This window comes from Pelodiscus sinensis, chromosome 5 (genome assembly GCF_052426305.1).
Source record: "Pelodiscus sinensis isolate ZL-2025 chromosome 5, ASM5242630v1, whole genome shotgun sequence".
In the NCBI taxonomy this organism is placed as follows: domain Eukaryota; kingdom Metazoa; phylum Chordata; order Testudines; family Trionychidae; genus Pelodiscus; species Pelodiscus sinensis.
This window is the reverse complement of record NC_143056.1, coordinates 120,212,022-120,228,876: the sequence shown is the minus strand read 5'-3', so window position 1 is coordinate 120,228,876 and position 16,855 is coordinate 120,212,022. Positions and strand designations below refer to the sequence as shown.

General features: G+C 43.8%; 1 protein-coding gene and 1 pseudogene across 5 annotated transcripts in view; both read left to right on the top strand.

Annotated features, from left to right (window-relative positions):
- Positions 1-16,855, top strand: part of TSPAN4 (tetraspanin 4) — a 708,227-nt gene that overhangs the window by 600,738 nt on the left and 90,634 nt on the right. The window lies entirely within an intron of this gene.
- Positions 4,980-5,037, top strand: LOC112544442 (U2 spliceosomal RNA; annotated as a pseudogene).

The window sequence follows — 16,855 nt, the reverse complement described above, 5'->3', positions numbered from 1 at the left end:
CGCCATTTTTAAATGCTGGCTAGTTCGGACCCCGTGCCGCGCGACTACACGCGGCACGGACTAGCTAGTTCGGATTAGGCTTCCGTGGAATGAGGTGTACAGCTAGTTCGGATTAGGAAGCCTAATCCAAACTAGCTAGTCCGTGCCGCGTGTAGCTGCGCGGCACGGGGTCCGAACTAGCTGGCATTTAAAAATGGCGCTGGCCGCTTTATGCAAATGAAGCCCGGGAAATTCAAATCCCGGGCTTCATTTGCAACTCCATATGACTACATTACCCCCCCAGTTCGAACTAGGGGGGTAGTGTAGACATACCCTAACATATTTGAGTAGTCTCAGAAGGGTAGCCCTATTAGTCTATAACATTGAAAACAAGAAGTAGTTGTGTGACATCTCTATATTTTGGTTAGTCTCTAAGGTACCACAGGACTATTTGATATTTGACTAATTTATTTTTCTGGGAATTACCCAGCCCCACTGGTCCATGGGACAGTTGGCAACCAGCAAACATGGGAAGCTAGTGGATAGCAGAGACTGACAAAAATCTCTGAAGGAGGCTGGAGCAAGTTGATGATGGGCTTAAAAACCAAGAAGAAATCATTAACTGGGTTCTGAAGATGACAGCCATGTACTCCTTCATGGCTCATTGTCAGAAACAAGGCTTTGGCTTTCTGACAACATTGGAGTCTAGTAAAGTAGAAGTTGGGGAGGCCATAAAAAAATAGTTGCAGTCATCAAAGCCAGAGAAGTATTTCCAGGAATACAGTAATGGTATAGTAGCCCAGTGTCTGAGAGTCTGTAATGCCGAAATGCTGGCTGTTCCCTCGGGGGGGGGGGGGGGGGCGCTGTTGCCTGAAATGCTGGCTGTTCTCTCTGGGTGGCACTGTTACTGAAATGCTGGCTGTTCCCTCTTGGGGGCGCTATTGCCTGAAATGATGGCTGTTCCCTCTGGGCTGCTCGTGCTGCGTGGGGAGTGTGGTGCCCAAACAATCGTTTGGGCTCCATGGTCCACCAAGTGAGAGGCAGGAGGGGGAGGAGAAGAGAAAGAGAGAGAGAGAGAGGCAGGAGGCAGAGGAGAGCTGAGGGGGGGAGGCAGTAGGAGGAGGAGAGAGAGACTGGAGGCTCAGGAGAGAAGACCGACATGGAGGAGAGACCTGAAAATCCCATCTTATGATGGGCTAATTGCCTAGTACAGTAATGGTACAGCAGGTTGGCAGATATGCAGGTTTCACCAAGGTATCCATGAAGAGATTCTGGTTCCACTCAGTACAATATCTGCATATCTCCAGTAAAGAGGATTCATTTACCTCCTCCCTCCTGTCTTCTCTAAGTACAATAGGAGAGGAAGACGTGTTCATAAAATACTATTACTGGCAGTAAAGCTCCCCTGATGTTACAGCCATCTTATTCTCCTACTGCTCTGCCCCTATTTCTCTCTCCTCTAAATCACTGCCTTCCTCTCACATTCTTCATCAAGCTAATTCTCTTGAAATCTCCATCAAGAGCTTCATAACTGCACTGTAACTGCTCATCACTCCTATTGCTCGAATTGCAGCATCTGTTTCCTCCTGCTTTCCCCTGCTGGCTGCCTCTAGATTTGCATGGGCTAGAGCAATGTTTCTTAAACATTTTAAGACTGAGGAACACCAAACAATTTTTTTTTCTGAGAAACACCAAGGATTTTTTGTTGAGGGGGTCAAAAAAAAAAAAAAAGGTCTGGGGGGAAAAGGGCCAGGGGGGAGGAGGGAGTTATTGAGAGAAAAAAAGGGCTGAGGAAAAGTTATTGAGAAAAAAAAAGGTCTCCTGCCCCTTTAAGGGTGGCCATTTTGAACTCTGTTGTTTTCCGCAGCACATCTCCGACTGCCTCGTGGTACACTGGTGTGCTCTGCCCCAGGCGTCCCCAAGTCAGCCGCTGCTGAAACTGACCAGCGCTGACTACAGGAAGCCCGAGGCAGAGTTGCTCTGCCCCAGGCTTCCTGGAATTAGCTGCTGATCAGTTTCAGCAGCAGCTGACTTGGGGACGCCTGGGGTTCTTAAGTTGAATCTGTATGTAAGTCGGAACTGGCGTCCAGATTCAGCCTGTTGAAACTGATCAGCGGCTGATTCCAGGAAGCCCGGGGCGGAGCAACTCTGCCTTGGGCTTCCTGTAGTCAGCTGTTGGTCAGTTTCAGCAGCGGCTGAATCTGGACGCCAGTTCCGACTTACATACAGATTCAACTTAAGAACAAACCTACAGTCCCTATCTTGTACGTAACCCGGGGACTGCCTGTACCGGACATACTTGACATTACATCACAATCTATATTACATCTTATTTATATTTTCTCATATATAGTTTCTCAATTTGTTTCCCGAACAGAAAGCTCAAATACTGGGCTGTCTGGTTCAAAACCGAACACCTGGCAACCCTAGCTGGGACCCAAAAGCAGCTGAAAGAGGATGAGTCCACAGAGGTCTACTCTAAACAGGATTAAAACATTAAAACAAAATGGGTGTTACATAGTGGGGTATACTATAAATCAAGGGTGGGGAACCTAACAGCTGGGAGCTGGATGTGGCCCCCTGGGTTGCCTGGATCTGGCCCCCGAGGCTTAGGGCCTCTCCCAGCCTCCGCCTGCCCACCACCTCCCCACAGCCCTCAACCCCTGACTGATCTTTCTGTGGGTCAGAGGTTCCTGACCCACCCCTACTGTATATCATCCATAAAGACACACTGAGTTAGAGCCTCTGCTGGTTTGAGCCAGCAGAGCATCAATTGAACTTCTTTGATTTCCATCAGCCCAAGCATCTGGCCCATTTCTTTATTCATCATCTGACCAAGTAGTATGACTGCTTCACTGATCAAACCCATTCCCATTATTGGGCCCTCTGAGGAACTTTATGGAAACCCGAAATAAATCGAGAACAAAATTGTTTTTCCCCAGGGAAATCAGAGGCATGAGTATCTTTCGAAATAAATAGGCAGCCTCGTGTGTGTAATCCCATAACTGAATGCTGAGGCAAATTGACGGCTGAAGCTGGGGAGCAGCTCTCAGTTTCAGAGAAACACTCTGTGTATTACCTTTGTTTGGTTTCTGAAAAGTTATAACAGAAGCTCGTCTCTTTGCAAACATAGTTGTAGAAATCAAGTGCTCCTAACGATCATTGTGATGGAGTATAAGGTGTATGGGCAGCCGTTGTTGGCAAGTTAAATTTGGTGAGCTGGAACCATTGTCCTGTGACTGAACCACCCAATCTATTCCTCTCTGGGCCTGAAATATAGCATATGCTGGTCCAGTGCATATTGAAGGCAATAGAACAAGTCCCACTGGCTTTGAGGGTTTATTTCCCTGTACTGCAAATCTTTATAATCTACCTTAAGGCAAGACGGGAGCGTAGTTCTGGGAATGTGTCTGTTCTTACTGTGAAGACATTGCATACTAGTGCTGCTCATCGCTGTCTAAGTGTTCCATCTCTTCCCATAATCTCTACCGGCATCCATTATAACATGCTGGCCTGTGAGGGTGTATATGTGTGTGCACTAAAATGACTGACCTGCAGTGAAACATAAGGAAAAAGCCTGAATTTTTGAAACTGAACTGCCTGACTTTTGTCAGTATCCCTCATATAAATGGCTAGTGGGCACCTCTAGTATTTTTATGTTTGTAGCCTTGAAGTTGTTAGATCATGCATAATGCACAGAAAAAAAATCCCAGCTCTGGCTTTTAAATAATGATTGATTTAAATGTATCATCCTTGCTAAAATATTTCCTAGAGCCACAACTGAGGTCAGGGGCCAGTTGTGTTAGGTTCTGTGCAAATTCCTAGTGAGAGACAGTCTTGCCCTGTAAAACTTATTATCTAAATAGTCGAGGCAAATGGGAAGCCGTATTATCCTCATTAAACAGATGGGAAGCTGCCGCATGCTGAGATTAAAGGACTTGCCCAAGGTCACATAGGGAGTCTTCAAAAGAGCCCTCAACTGAACCCAAAAGTTTCATGTCCTAGCACAAAGCCAACCTTCCTCAGTATAGATAGGACCATGAATCTGGTCTTGTGTGCTTTTATCCTGTTCTATACAGATTTCATGGGGAGAGACCAGCATTTCTCAAATTGGAGGTCCTGCCCCAAAAGGGAATTGTAGGGGAGGGTCACAAGGTTATTTTAGGGGGGTTGCGGTATTGATACCCTTATTTCTTTGCTGCTTGTGGTAGCTATGTTGCCTTCAGAGTTGGGCAGCAATCATTTGCGTGACCAGTTCTGAAGGCAGTGCCCCTCCAAAGGCAGTGCCGAAGCAAGAGTGGCAATACCATGCCATGACATACTTCTGTGTTGCTGCCTTCAGAGCTGGGCTGCCAGACAGTGGCAGCTGCTAACTGAAGCCCAGCTCTGCAGGCACCAGCATAGAAATAAAAATAGCAATATCGTACCGTGCCATCTTTACTTCGCTGCTGCTGGCTCTGCCTCCAGAGCTTGGCTCCCAGCCAGAAGCAGCAGCAGCCGCCGCTTTCCAGCTTCTGGCAAACAGAACCTAGGGACACCATCCCTGCTCATTCCGGCTAGTAGCCATTGGTGGGCCTATGCTCTTTGAACTCATTGGAACTCTGTTTTAGTTTGGGCCTTTCTACCATCTTCTGGCAAAGAGTTCCACAGGTTGACCGTGAAGAAATAATTTGTTTTCTTTGTTTAAATCTGCTGCTGCCTATAAATTTCATTGGCTGAGCTTCTTGAGATAGTGAAGGAATAAATAACATTTCTTTATTCTATTTTTTTCTGCATCATTCATGATTTTCCAGATTTCTAACATGTCCCTCTGCCCTTTAGTCATTTTTTTTCCAAGCTGAAAATTCTGTCTTTTTAATTTCTCCTCATATGGAAGCTGTTCCTTACCCCTCATCATTTCTGTTGCCCTTTCTGTGGCTTTTTCAAATCCAATATATATATTTTTAAAATGAGGTGACCAGATATGCATGCAGCATTCAGGATATGGGCATACCATGTCTTCATGTGTAGTATTTGTTCTTATCAGTTTAATATCTGATATGCTCTCTATCTGAAAACTTTATTTTATATAGAGGAAATATGACATTTTATCTTATTAGGTATTCCTTTCCTAATGATTTCCAATATTCTGTTAGCTTTTTAGATTGCTGCAGCACATTGAGCAGATATTTCCAGGGAACTATCCACAAGGATTCCTGATCTCACTCTTGAGTGGTAACAGCCATTTTAGACCCCCATCATTTGTGTATGTACATTTGGGATTATGTTTTCCCCTGTGCATTACTTCGCATTTCGGAACACTGAATTCCATCTGCTCTTGTGTTGCCCAGTCACCCAGTTTTGAGAGATCCCTTTGTAATGCTTTGCAGTCAGCTTTGGACTCAATTCTTTTGAATAATTTTATATCATCTACAAATTTTGCTACCTCGCTGTTTACCCCTTTTTCAAGAACATTTATGAGAAGTTTAACAGCCGTGATAAATGTAGATCCTTGCAGCATACCACTATTTATTCCCACTCTTTTTTCCCTGTCTTTTAAGTAGAGTACCCTGCAATATTGTGTCCAGTTCTGGGTGCCACATTTCAAGAAAGATGTGGAGAAATTGGAGAAGGTCCAGAGAAGACCAACAAGAATGATTAAAGGTCTAGAGTATATGACCTATGAAGGAAGACTGAAAGAATTGGGCTTGTTTAGTTTGGAAAGGAGAAGACTGAGAGGGGACATGATAGCTTAAACTGCAGCAAGGGAGGTTTAGGTTGGACATTAGGAAAAACGTCCTGCCTGTCAGGATGGTTAAACACGGAAGAAGTTGCCTAGGAGGGTTGTGGAATCTCCATCTCTGTAGATATTTAAGAGCAGGTTAGACAGACATCTATCAGGGATGGTCTAGACAGTACTGGGTCCTGCCATGAGGGCAGGGGACTGGACTCGATGACCTCTCAAGATCCCTTCCAGTTCTAGTGTTCTATGATTCTATGATTTTCATATGATTTGCATGATGTTCTAAAGATCCTTCAGTTACTTGAATAGCGAACCTTTTGTTATCTTAATCACCCTGCTTTCCTTTGTTTATAAACAAACTCCTTCCCTCAAAGGCAAAGCTGGGAGCAGCAGGAACTCTGTTGCTATTAGAGCTACCCCTGCAACTCAGGCATGTAGTTTAAGCAGACCTCAAGTATGAAATCAAGGTGTTCGAACTTTTGGCGGGCTGCTGACCCCCCTCATCTCCCATAAATGGTGCTTTTGAGGACCCCTCACCTCCAGAGCTCCTTTTTGAGTCAGGATCGCTATAATTACACCACCAGAATATTTAATATTTAAATATCTGAAATCATGAAATTTCTGATTTTAAAATTCCTATGACTGTGAAATTGACCAAGATGGATTATGAATGTGGTCGAGCTCTGTGTCAAAGACACTGGGCTTCCAGAGACAGCCTACTGCACTAGATCTTAAACACACATTTAGCTTTCTGGAAAAATAATTGACATTTCTCTTTTTGCACGCTTTGGGGCTAAAAGATGAGTAAACATCCTAAAGCAGAGCCAGGGCTTAGCTTTTATCTTGCTCAAAGTGGCTAATTGGCTCAATTAGCTAGTTATCCTGAACCACTGATAAGCAAATCAGCCTAATAACAAAACTACCTTCAATTAACTGTAACTTGCGGGAGAGTTCCAGAACTTTATTTTGTATAGAGGCTCCTGAACATTGTGTAATGCAAAAGCTTTTGAAAACAGGAATCCAGTGATCATCCCCTGTAATTAAAGTAATTGGTAAAGAGCATTGTGCCCTTGGAGAATTTTTGTGGTGGTTTAAAACACACTGCAATGTCCATGATGCTTGAAACCATTTGTGTTTTGGGATCATTAATAGCCCTTGACTTAGAAGAAGGCAAATTTCATAAGGAATTAGATCTCTTTCGCAGCATCCTCTCAGGCTGCCTGTTTTTTCAGGCTTCGGTGCAATGAACCAGATCCTTGGTACCAGGACTGACAATGGAAAATTACCATCCAGCTGATCTAAAGGGACAGCCAAGGATTCTCAGAGTGTAAGGAAATCCTTGCTGGGTGGCATAAAAGCAGTACAATTTGCTTTACACTACTAACATCCCCCACCATGCATGGGCTTAAATTGCAGCAAGGGAGGTTTGGATTGGACCTTAGGAAAAACTTCCTAACTGTCAGGGTGGTTAAGCACTGGAATAAATTGCCTAGGTGGCATTGTGGGATCTCCTTTAGTGCAGATTTTTAAGAACAGGTTAAACAAACAGCTGTCAGGGATGGTTTAGATCATACTTAGTCCTGCCATGAGTGCAGGGATGTGACTGGATGCCCTCTTGAGGCCCTGCCAGTCCTATGATTCTGTGTGTGTTGGGAGTGGGCAAGGGCATGCCACACAACAATGTGGGATGCCGATCCTTATGTGGGGCAGCCATCTGTAGTGAGACTTTGCGGGCAGTGTTTAAATTACACTATAGTGCAGGGTATGTCTGTGGTTAGGGTTCCCTTTGAGCTGTGCGACATAAATTTCTAATAATAAATTTCATTCTGCACGTGGACATAAAAATGAGAGCGAACACTGGTCTGCGCTGTAGTTTGGAGGAGTGATTGCGACCTATTTGAGCTAGTTTTGAGGGAGCTGGGTCAAAGCTGTCTTGCGTAATAACCGCAGTGAAGCTGTGGCAACACAGCTGGTTGTGTGTGCTAGACCCACTCACCTGTGGGTGTGGGTAAATACTTGAGCTTCTGACACCCCCGCCATTGCTCCTTCCCTGCTGTTGTTCCTTGAAGTAGCTAGATCAAAGCTAGCTGGGTTATGTCTGTACCTTGTGTAGTATCACCTGCCAGTTGCATTAACAAGCTGTTTATGACCCCAGTCAGATTGAGGATTGGGAGAGTGGAAAAGTAACTTAGATCCATCTTGTTTCACCTTCTCTTGAACTATGCCTAGCTGAAGATAGCACCAGAAACAATGAGCTTTAAGTTGTGACAAAGGACATTTGGATTAGGCATTAGGATAAACTTCCTCACTGTCAGTGTTGGTAAGCACCAGAATAAATTGCCTGGGAGATATTTAACAGCAGGTTAGTCAAACAGCTGTCAGGGATGGTCTAAATAGTACTTAATCCCACCGTGAGTGTAGGGGACTAGACTAAAGGCCCTCTTGAGGTCCCTTCCAGTTCTACAATTCTCTAATTCCAAGATTGAGCCCAGAATATGCAGAAAGAAAATCTATCCATCCAGTGTATTCAGTTCAGGGTGCATGTATTTTGAAGAAAACTCTAATCGAAAATGGCAATAGGGCAACAGTGAAGAGGTCCATGGAGCAAGAGGAGCTAGAAGGTTAAAAAAAGATCATTAAAAGATGGAACTATGTGGTCAGTTTCACTTAGTCAATAAGGAGTAATTCCAACAAAATGTCTAGTGTAAAAAAGATCACAGTCAGGCCTTGAGACTGTTTGCTCAGCTGTGTCAGTGACAAGCTCCTGGATCAAGTCTGTGCCTATACTGCAGGGTTAGGGGTGTGATTTCCCCCACTCACATACATGTACTCCTGCTATCATACTTGGCATTGTAGCTGCTGTCTGTGCTACCACGCTACACTACTATTTAAACTCACAGTAAGTCTCATCTACTACCACGAGTATGTGTACATTAGCTAGAGAATCACACCTCTAGCTTGTAGCATAGAGGTTAGTCCAACGAGCAACCACTTCCTAAAGGTCTTCATACTGCAGAGGATCTTATCTATGGAATCACCTCTGTGGGGAAACTTAGTGTCCCTAAGGTTCTGTGCTGTGCATTCAAGGTTTCTCTGTACCCAGCCCGGGTCAGCTCATCAGATCTGAGACAGAAAGAAAGAAAACAAGGAAGAAAGGTAATGACTGGGAAGAAGAGAATAAAAAACTGGTGCTTTCCGGCAGTGTCATTGCACCCTATCAAAATGCTGACAGTTGAAACGCTATTGGTGATAGAATTTATGATAGCTCAGATAAATTGGGGAGTATAGAGCATCATGAATGACCTTCTCTCAGTAATGTTCTGCTGCAGACAAAGTAGCAGAAATTAAGCCCCATCTAGTGTTTCAGGATCTCCTCTTTCAGGGTGCATCGACTGCACCATAACTTGAAATAAGACATGCAATTTGAGCTACGTAAATGGCTTATCTTATTTCAATGCTATTTGGAAATAACTTATTTTGTCATTTGGTGCTGGCCACAGATTTGGTGCTGTCTACACAGTACGAAAATATTGAAATAAAGCGCTATTCCGAAACGTCCCTTACTCCTTGTCGAATGAGGTTTACAGGGACGTCAGAATAGTGACTCCGAAATAACAGGTTTGCTGGAAAGACATGGGATAAGCTGTTTCTGGATACTCTGGTGTTGCAAAATAGCATTGCAGTGTAGATGTACCCTTAAAGGCCCGAGACAGGGCCAGTAACAGAAACAAATCCTGGCTGCAAAGAGAGCTGTTGGCAGGCAAGAGATCCAAAATCCCTCAGAGAATCCAGAAGACAAAGGGAACACAGGTCTGCAGCTCCAAATGTAACCTTACAATGTCATTCCCCATAGGGCACTCCTTCCCCTTCTACACTAAACTGTAGGGGCTCGTCTACACTGGCCCCTTTTCCGGAAGGGGCATGTAAATTTCATGAGTCGTAGTAGGGAAATGCGCGGGGGATTTAAATATCCCCCGCGGCATTTAAATAAAAATGTCCGCCGCTTTTTTCCGGCTTTTAAAAAAGCTGGAAAAGAGCGTCTACACTGGCCCCGATCCTCCGGAAAAAGTGCCCTTTTCCGGAGGATCTTATTCCTACTTTGAGGAAAAAAAGGGCACTTTTTCTGGAGGATCGGGGCCAGTGTAGACGCTCTTTTCCGGCTTTTTTAAAAGCCGGAAAAAAGCGGCGGACATTTTTATTTAAATGCCGCGGGGGATATTTAAATCCCCCGCGCATTTCCCTACTACGACTCATGAAATTTACATGCCCCTTCCGGAAAAGGGGCCAGTGTAGACGTAGCCTAGCATTTTTTAAATATAGCTCAACATGCTATCAATGCTAGCTGATAGGCTATCTTATAGATAAGGTTCTTTTGTTCCATTACCAAGAAAGTGCTTTGATCGCACTCAAATGCTAGAACATGATCACGTAAAGATGTCAATGGCGCTACACTGACTTATGCCCTCTCAGAGTATCATCCCTTTGTCTAAGTCAGGGGTCTCCAAACTACGGCCCGGGGGCCGGATGTGGCCCGCGAGGCCCTCTCATCCGGCCCGTGGAGACCTTTTTGGATTCAAAGGCAGAAGAAGTGAGATTGTTTCAAAACCCATTTGAAGCAGATGTGGCCAGTTGCCCAGATGAACTGCAGCTGGAAGTCATTGAGTTGCAAGCAAATGACCTCCTTAGGGACAAGTTCAAAATAGGACTGGTGGGTTTTTACCAGTTTTTGCCCAAGGAAGACTTTCCTAATGTCAAAACTTTTGCATCAAGGTACCTTTCAATCTTTGGAACAACATACCTGTGTGAACAAACATTTTCAAGAATGAAATACGTGAAGAACAATTTGAGAACAAACTTGTCCGATGATAATCTCAGCTCACTGTTGATGTTAGGGACAACAAATCTAAAGCCAGAAATGTCTGCTATTTTGGCATCCAGGAAACAATTTCACCATTCACACTAATACAGGTGTTCATGTGTAGTGTATGAATGTGTTATTAAATAATAACTGAATAAAATAATATTAAATAAATAATTAACAACATCCATGTTTTGATTGTTTTTTATTTGGACCTCAAGTGTGTAGTCGGCCCCCGAACTGCTGTTTGATAGTTAATGCGGCCCTCGGGCTGAAAAGTTTGGAGACCCCTGGTCTAAGTGATTGCCTGTTTCTAAGTGATGAATTTGTGATAATGTATTTGCTGCCAGTTGCTGGCGGACTGTAATTAATATAAGCTTCTAAAACATTAGAAATCTATCCAAAGAGCCAGTGATGACTTCAGTAGAGCTGGGCTGATTTACACTAGTTGAGGATCTGGTCCAGACAGATGCTTCCTTCTCTTCCTGTCTAGCCATTGAGCTCACTGTCACTTTTCTTGTGTTAAACTACAAACCTGGGCCCAACCCATTTTAGAAGGAGGCACAGAAACTCAGTCTGGGCTTGCCCCAGAGCTGTGACACAAGGTAAAGCACCTCTCACCAGTAAAGCATAAATTGGCATCAGATGGGCCAAAGGATTCATTTGGCCTGTGAAGGAGAGGCAAAAGCAGAGCGAGAAACGCCTGCTCTGAAGGAACTATGCCTCTGGAAATGTCATTCCAGAAATCTGTTCAGACTTGTTCCTGCAGAGCCCTGGCAAGCAGTCAGAAGCCACTGCCTGACAGTCTGATCCGAGAGACAGAGACTCCCACTGATTTCAATGAGCTTTGGATCAGGGTGTAAATTGAGTTTTGCCTACTTGCCACTGGCAGGATAAGAAGTCTCGTGCATTTTAAATCCAACCCAGAACCAAACTTAAGAAGAGGAGATCTTGAGATTTGAAGCTAACCCATGTGCACCTAGATGTTCAAAGTGTTGATGATTTTGGCCCATCTCTAACTAAAGCAGGATCATAGTAACATTTCTGTTCATATCCAAATCCTCTGTTCCTCATTCCTGCCATCTCAGCAGGACATTGTAAAATATAGTGCATCATTTAATTCCTTTCATCCAAGTATCTGAACAACCTGAGCCTTAGAATGCCCATGACCATTAGGGAAGTACCTCTATTATGCCACTGTAGAAACTGAGGTATATAGAGGTTACAAGTCACTCATTAGGAGGGCGGATTGGTGGTGTTGCCATGAGAAGGTGCAGGCAAAGCTTCTCCGTAGCTGTGGGCTTTTGTATTTCCCTGTATGAAACTAGACTTAGCCAAAAGAAACAAGCCGCTGCTGACTTTTTCTATCATTAATGTTTGTAATGCTGCTGCAAGGCTCTCCATGTAAATGCCTGACACAACACTCCCTGAGTAACATGTGTGGAAGGGATCTAGCATGGACAAGAAACAATGTCTAACTGTGCTGTCATGGGTCACATCAACTGAGAACATCAAATTCAGGTCACACTGCTGAGAAACAGAGGAAATACACCCCTTAATTGCTATTGGCTGTTCTCCCATAAGGTGTACCAATCCAGCTGCAAACGTAAACGTCTGTGTCATAAAAGAAGTCATAAAAGCAGTTTCCTGCGGCATTCTAGTCTACTTATCACCCCAAAAACACTGGATTTCAGATTAAAAGTCTCATCAAATAATCACACTTTTTCCAATCCTTTAGTATGTAAAATCTAAAGGTTTATTTATTTAAAAAAAAAGTGAGTGTTAAAATTGGTTAAGAGAATTAAATATATACAATAATTGCAAAGGTCTTGGTTCTGGCTTGTAGCAGTGATGGAATTAACTGCTGTCTTAAATCAAGTCTCTGCTTGCTTACAAATCTTTGGAAGGACCACAGTCTCTTTGTTAGAATGCACTCAGGTATAAATCTGAGCAGGAAAGAGACAAAACTGAGGTGTTTCCAGTTCATTTTATAGCTTCTGGCACATGGAGGGAAAGCCATTGTTCTTACTGTGGAAAATTACAGGTAAAGATGGAGTATGGAGTCACATGTCCATGCAGTGGACATTCCATTTAAGTCCATTCAGTGTAAATGGGTGTCTCCCAGCGTCCACTGTGAGTTAAATGTTCCTTAATGAGCTACTTAGTTTGAACAGTCCCTCCAAGAAGTGGTGGCTAAATACTTTGTGGGCATTCCTCATGAGCCAACTTTTGAAATACAGATATAGAGCCAATACTCCTAGCTTAAAATACAAAAAGGATTATACTATTTCTAGTCATAATCTTTTCATAGACATCTTACATGCCACATTTTGTATAAGATCTGTTGCAACCATGATCTAAATGGTCATACTTTTAATCAGATACCATCACATTGGGCATTGGAGAGAAATCAAACAATTTTGCTAAGGAAAAATTAGGCCTGCTAGAATGGGTCTTTGGTTTGACTACATGTAAGAGATTGCTCCTTGCCCCTCTCTTTTTTCTCAACCATTTTATTATGCAGGATTAAAGTATAACTCTGGTCATATCTTAGCATTCCCTCAGGGCAGGGGAAGTGATAACACCAGGAAATAGTGAGATCTTCCTTTCAGCCATATTGTGATATACCGTGATCCTGTTTAGCTGAGGTTGTGCTGAGCAAATGCTTGTGATGTCATGTGACTGATGTGTGGTTTTGGTATTTTATGAAACTTCATTGATCTGGAGCGAGTTTTTACAAGTCATAAAATTACTAGAAATGCCACAAAATGCCAATTGAAACTGTAGTGATATATAGTTAAAGCAATAATTTCTAAATTGCTAAACTAATCAGACTGGATGATTAAGTAAAAAGCACAATGGAGACTAGAATAAAAGCCCCCTGAAAAATTCTGTATCTAAATAGCATCTCTGCCCCCCCCCCCCCCATTTTTAACTCTGTGAGAGCTTGGATATCTTATACACTATTGCAGCTGCTGTATTTACCATGACTAACCTTTAGTAAGGTATAATGTAGTCCGTGTGCTACATCGTATTGCTTTCTTTATTAATTTCATTCTTGACTTGCAACATCTCCCATTCCTGTTCCAATCCTAACACAACTCTACTAGTGCCCCTCAGTACTAGTTTGCATTCCCTCACTCAATCACTTCTATTCTTCTCCTTTGGTTTTCTAATATGGACAACTGTTTGTAGTTAACTAGGAGGCACCAAAAGGTCTATTCTCACTTAGGACCTAAGCCAGGATTTGAAATTGGTGATGCTGTGTGAAGGGCTAAACATGCGGTGGTCCTTGCCAATAGAAAGCAAGATTGGACAGTGGGATCCTATGGCTACCACTCTCTAGTGCACACAAGTCCAGACAGTCAAACTGGCTGGTAAATCTTCACAATCAGGTAGTATGCACAGCCATTTCTATGCACAAGCTAGGTGGTTTAGATGCTGAATGGTGGTTTTTGATTGACTGAATAAATGAATTACGTTATCCCCCCCATCTAACAAAGGAAGGCCACCTTTGTGACTGTACTCTACAACTTCTGCGCAGTATAGTAAAATATAGTGCTTCATTTTATATCTTCACACAGATAATGACTGCAGATTATTGATCTGGATGGATGTCAGTGGGTGCACATAAACAGAGTATACATATACATAGAACTGAAAGGTAGATCCAGCAGACATTACGCATGAAAGTCTTTGTTGGGATCCCAGTGGATTAACTATTAAGCCTTTTACAGAATAATAACTGATGAACCAAATTTAGATACATGCTGTTATAATAATGGAGTTTCTGTTCATAGGGTTGCTCATAAACTGTAAAATAGAAGTAATGTATATGAGCAAACTTATCATTTTTATGTAGCAAAAAAAAATGATCAGGGGGTTGGCAAGATTTACTTCTGAGGGAAGATTAAGAGAGCTAAACATGCAGAGTTTGGCTATGAGAGGACTCGGGTGGAACATAAATCTACAAACATTTCAGGAGTATAAATATTATGGGCAGAGAGGAATTATATCATGTGTTACAAAGGGCCATAAGTTGAAGCAATGGGAAAATTTGGTCGGAATGTCAGCAAAAGCTTCTAATAGTGAGATGTGAAATAGTCTCCAAAGGGAAGTAGTGGAAACTTCATAGCACAGGACTTTTAAACTAGATTGGAAATAAAACAGAACATGTACTGCAGTGAACATTCCTGTATTTGTCTGCACTGGCTTTATATCTATTTACTGTTTCTAATCTATATGGGTACGTCTACACAGCGGGGCTATTTCGGGATACTGGAAGTATCCCAAAATAGCTACCCCTTGTCTTTTGAACGTGCCCGCTAATTCAAGATAGGTCTCAAAATAGTGGACATGCTATTTCAGCATCCCTGTAACCCTAGTTCCATGAGGGCTAAGGGATGTATTTCAAAATTTAGCACTGTGTAGATGCGCCAAATTTCGAAATATGCTATTTCAAAATTAAATTGAAATAAGATACGCAATTTGCAAATTGTGTGTCTTATTTCAAGTTTAGGGTGCTGTGTAGATACACCCTAAGTGTCTCCAGAAGGTATTATTTAATTTGCGGCTTCATTTTCCTCTGCCGATCAGCCTAATCTACATGGCTCCATCAACGGAGCCATGTAGTTTAGACACACCCCTTTTGGCACTGAGCAGAAGAGAAAGGATGGGAGCTGCTTGCAGCTACAGGAGAGGAGGAGGGAGAGAAGGGATGATCAGGCACAGCTCATCTCTCCCATCCCTACCTCCACTGCTCCCATGTATCTGGAAGAAGCCAGTTCCTTCCTGCCCACATGGTGCCTAAAAAGCAGCTAACATTTCCAGGCTGCTGCTGGCAAGCAGCATAACCCAGCCGGCTCCTGTCCCCTGGCTACAACATGGGCAGAAAGGGGTTAAGTCCTACAGATTCATTGTGCACCAGGGCCCAAGGAAGCTGACTGCAGGGGCTTCAGTGAACCCACCCAGGGAGGTGGCTCAGCAGAGTAGAGTGTGTAGGGGATGGGAACTGCTGTAGAGCCTGCCGGTTTGGGGTATGAACAAGCTGGAAATTGCTCCCACCCAGACTACTCCAGAGCTTAGCTGAGGGGTAAAAAGGCTTTCCTGTGACAGCCCAATGCAGGGCTATGACACATGGGAGCTCGGCTTTTTCTGGCCAACACCCCAGGCTGGACAGTCTTCGGCTTTCCCAGGGCACCAGGCTAAAAAGAGGCAGTGGGGGGCAGAGGGGAGGAGGAAGGAGGAAAGAGCCTGCTGGGCAAGCCATTGGAGAGCTCAGTCTCCTGCCTAGCACTGGGAGAGGAATGTGCCCCTCTGGAGGGGGTGTGGAGAGGGGATATAGAGGAGCAGTGGGGGTGGAGTTGAAGGGGCAAAGCAGGGAAAGGAAGCTAGAGGGGAAGCATGTAAAAGACTAAAGGGTGGGCAGCAGAGGTGACATGTAACCACTCCAGCCACTACCATCTAGAAATGGGATGGAGACCAGAGTCTTGCACAGCAGGAACTGGGCTGACAGGCCAGCAGGGGGAGCAGCCAGCCCTGCACACTGCATCTTTGCCCTGCCATCAGCCTTGCACACCAGCCCCCACCGTCAGCCACTGGACACACATCCCCTCCCACTCACCGCTAGTGGTCAGGTGGCTGGTGAGCAGGCATCCAGCCAGCAGCAGGACGCACCAGTTTTGATGTAGGGAGGAGATAGATAATATGGGACAATTTGCCCGTTTTCAAGAAAAAGCCAGGACACCTGCAGGAGGGTATTAATATGGGACAGTCCTTTTAAAAATAAGACATCTGATCACTCCATCTGGAAAGACTCTTGGAGTATGTGTGAACTGTTGTTCTCTGAAGGCAAAAGCCTATCCCTGACATAAAGCCCCCCCCCCCAACCCTACCAAGTTTCAATTCCCCGCTCCAAAGAATGGGGATGCCAGAGCTTGTTGAAGAAAAGGTTTCCAGTTTTGTTTTTGTTTTGTTTTGTTTTTTTAACTGGAATCAAAACCATGTATTTGACTCTAGTCTAGATTCTTTCTCAGGAACAGCGGATCCTTTTCAGCTGAAATTTTAAACCTACCCTCCCTCCCTCAATGAAACAACAACTACTATTCAACCTGGTCCTAACATTTGGCATGGAACATTTCAGCCCAGCTAGCTAATGTTTGTAACTGAACACAGAGTCTTATAATGGGAAGTATCAGGCAATCTCAATAATAGATGATGCTACCAGCCTCATCTACATGGAGGGCAAAGGCTCTGTTGTTGAAGGCTAGCGACTGTTGGGTGGGCAAATTCTGGCC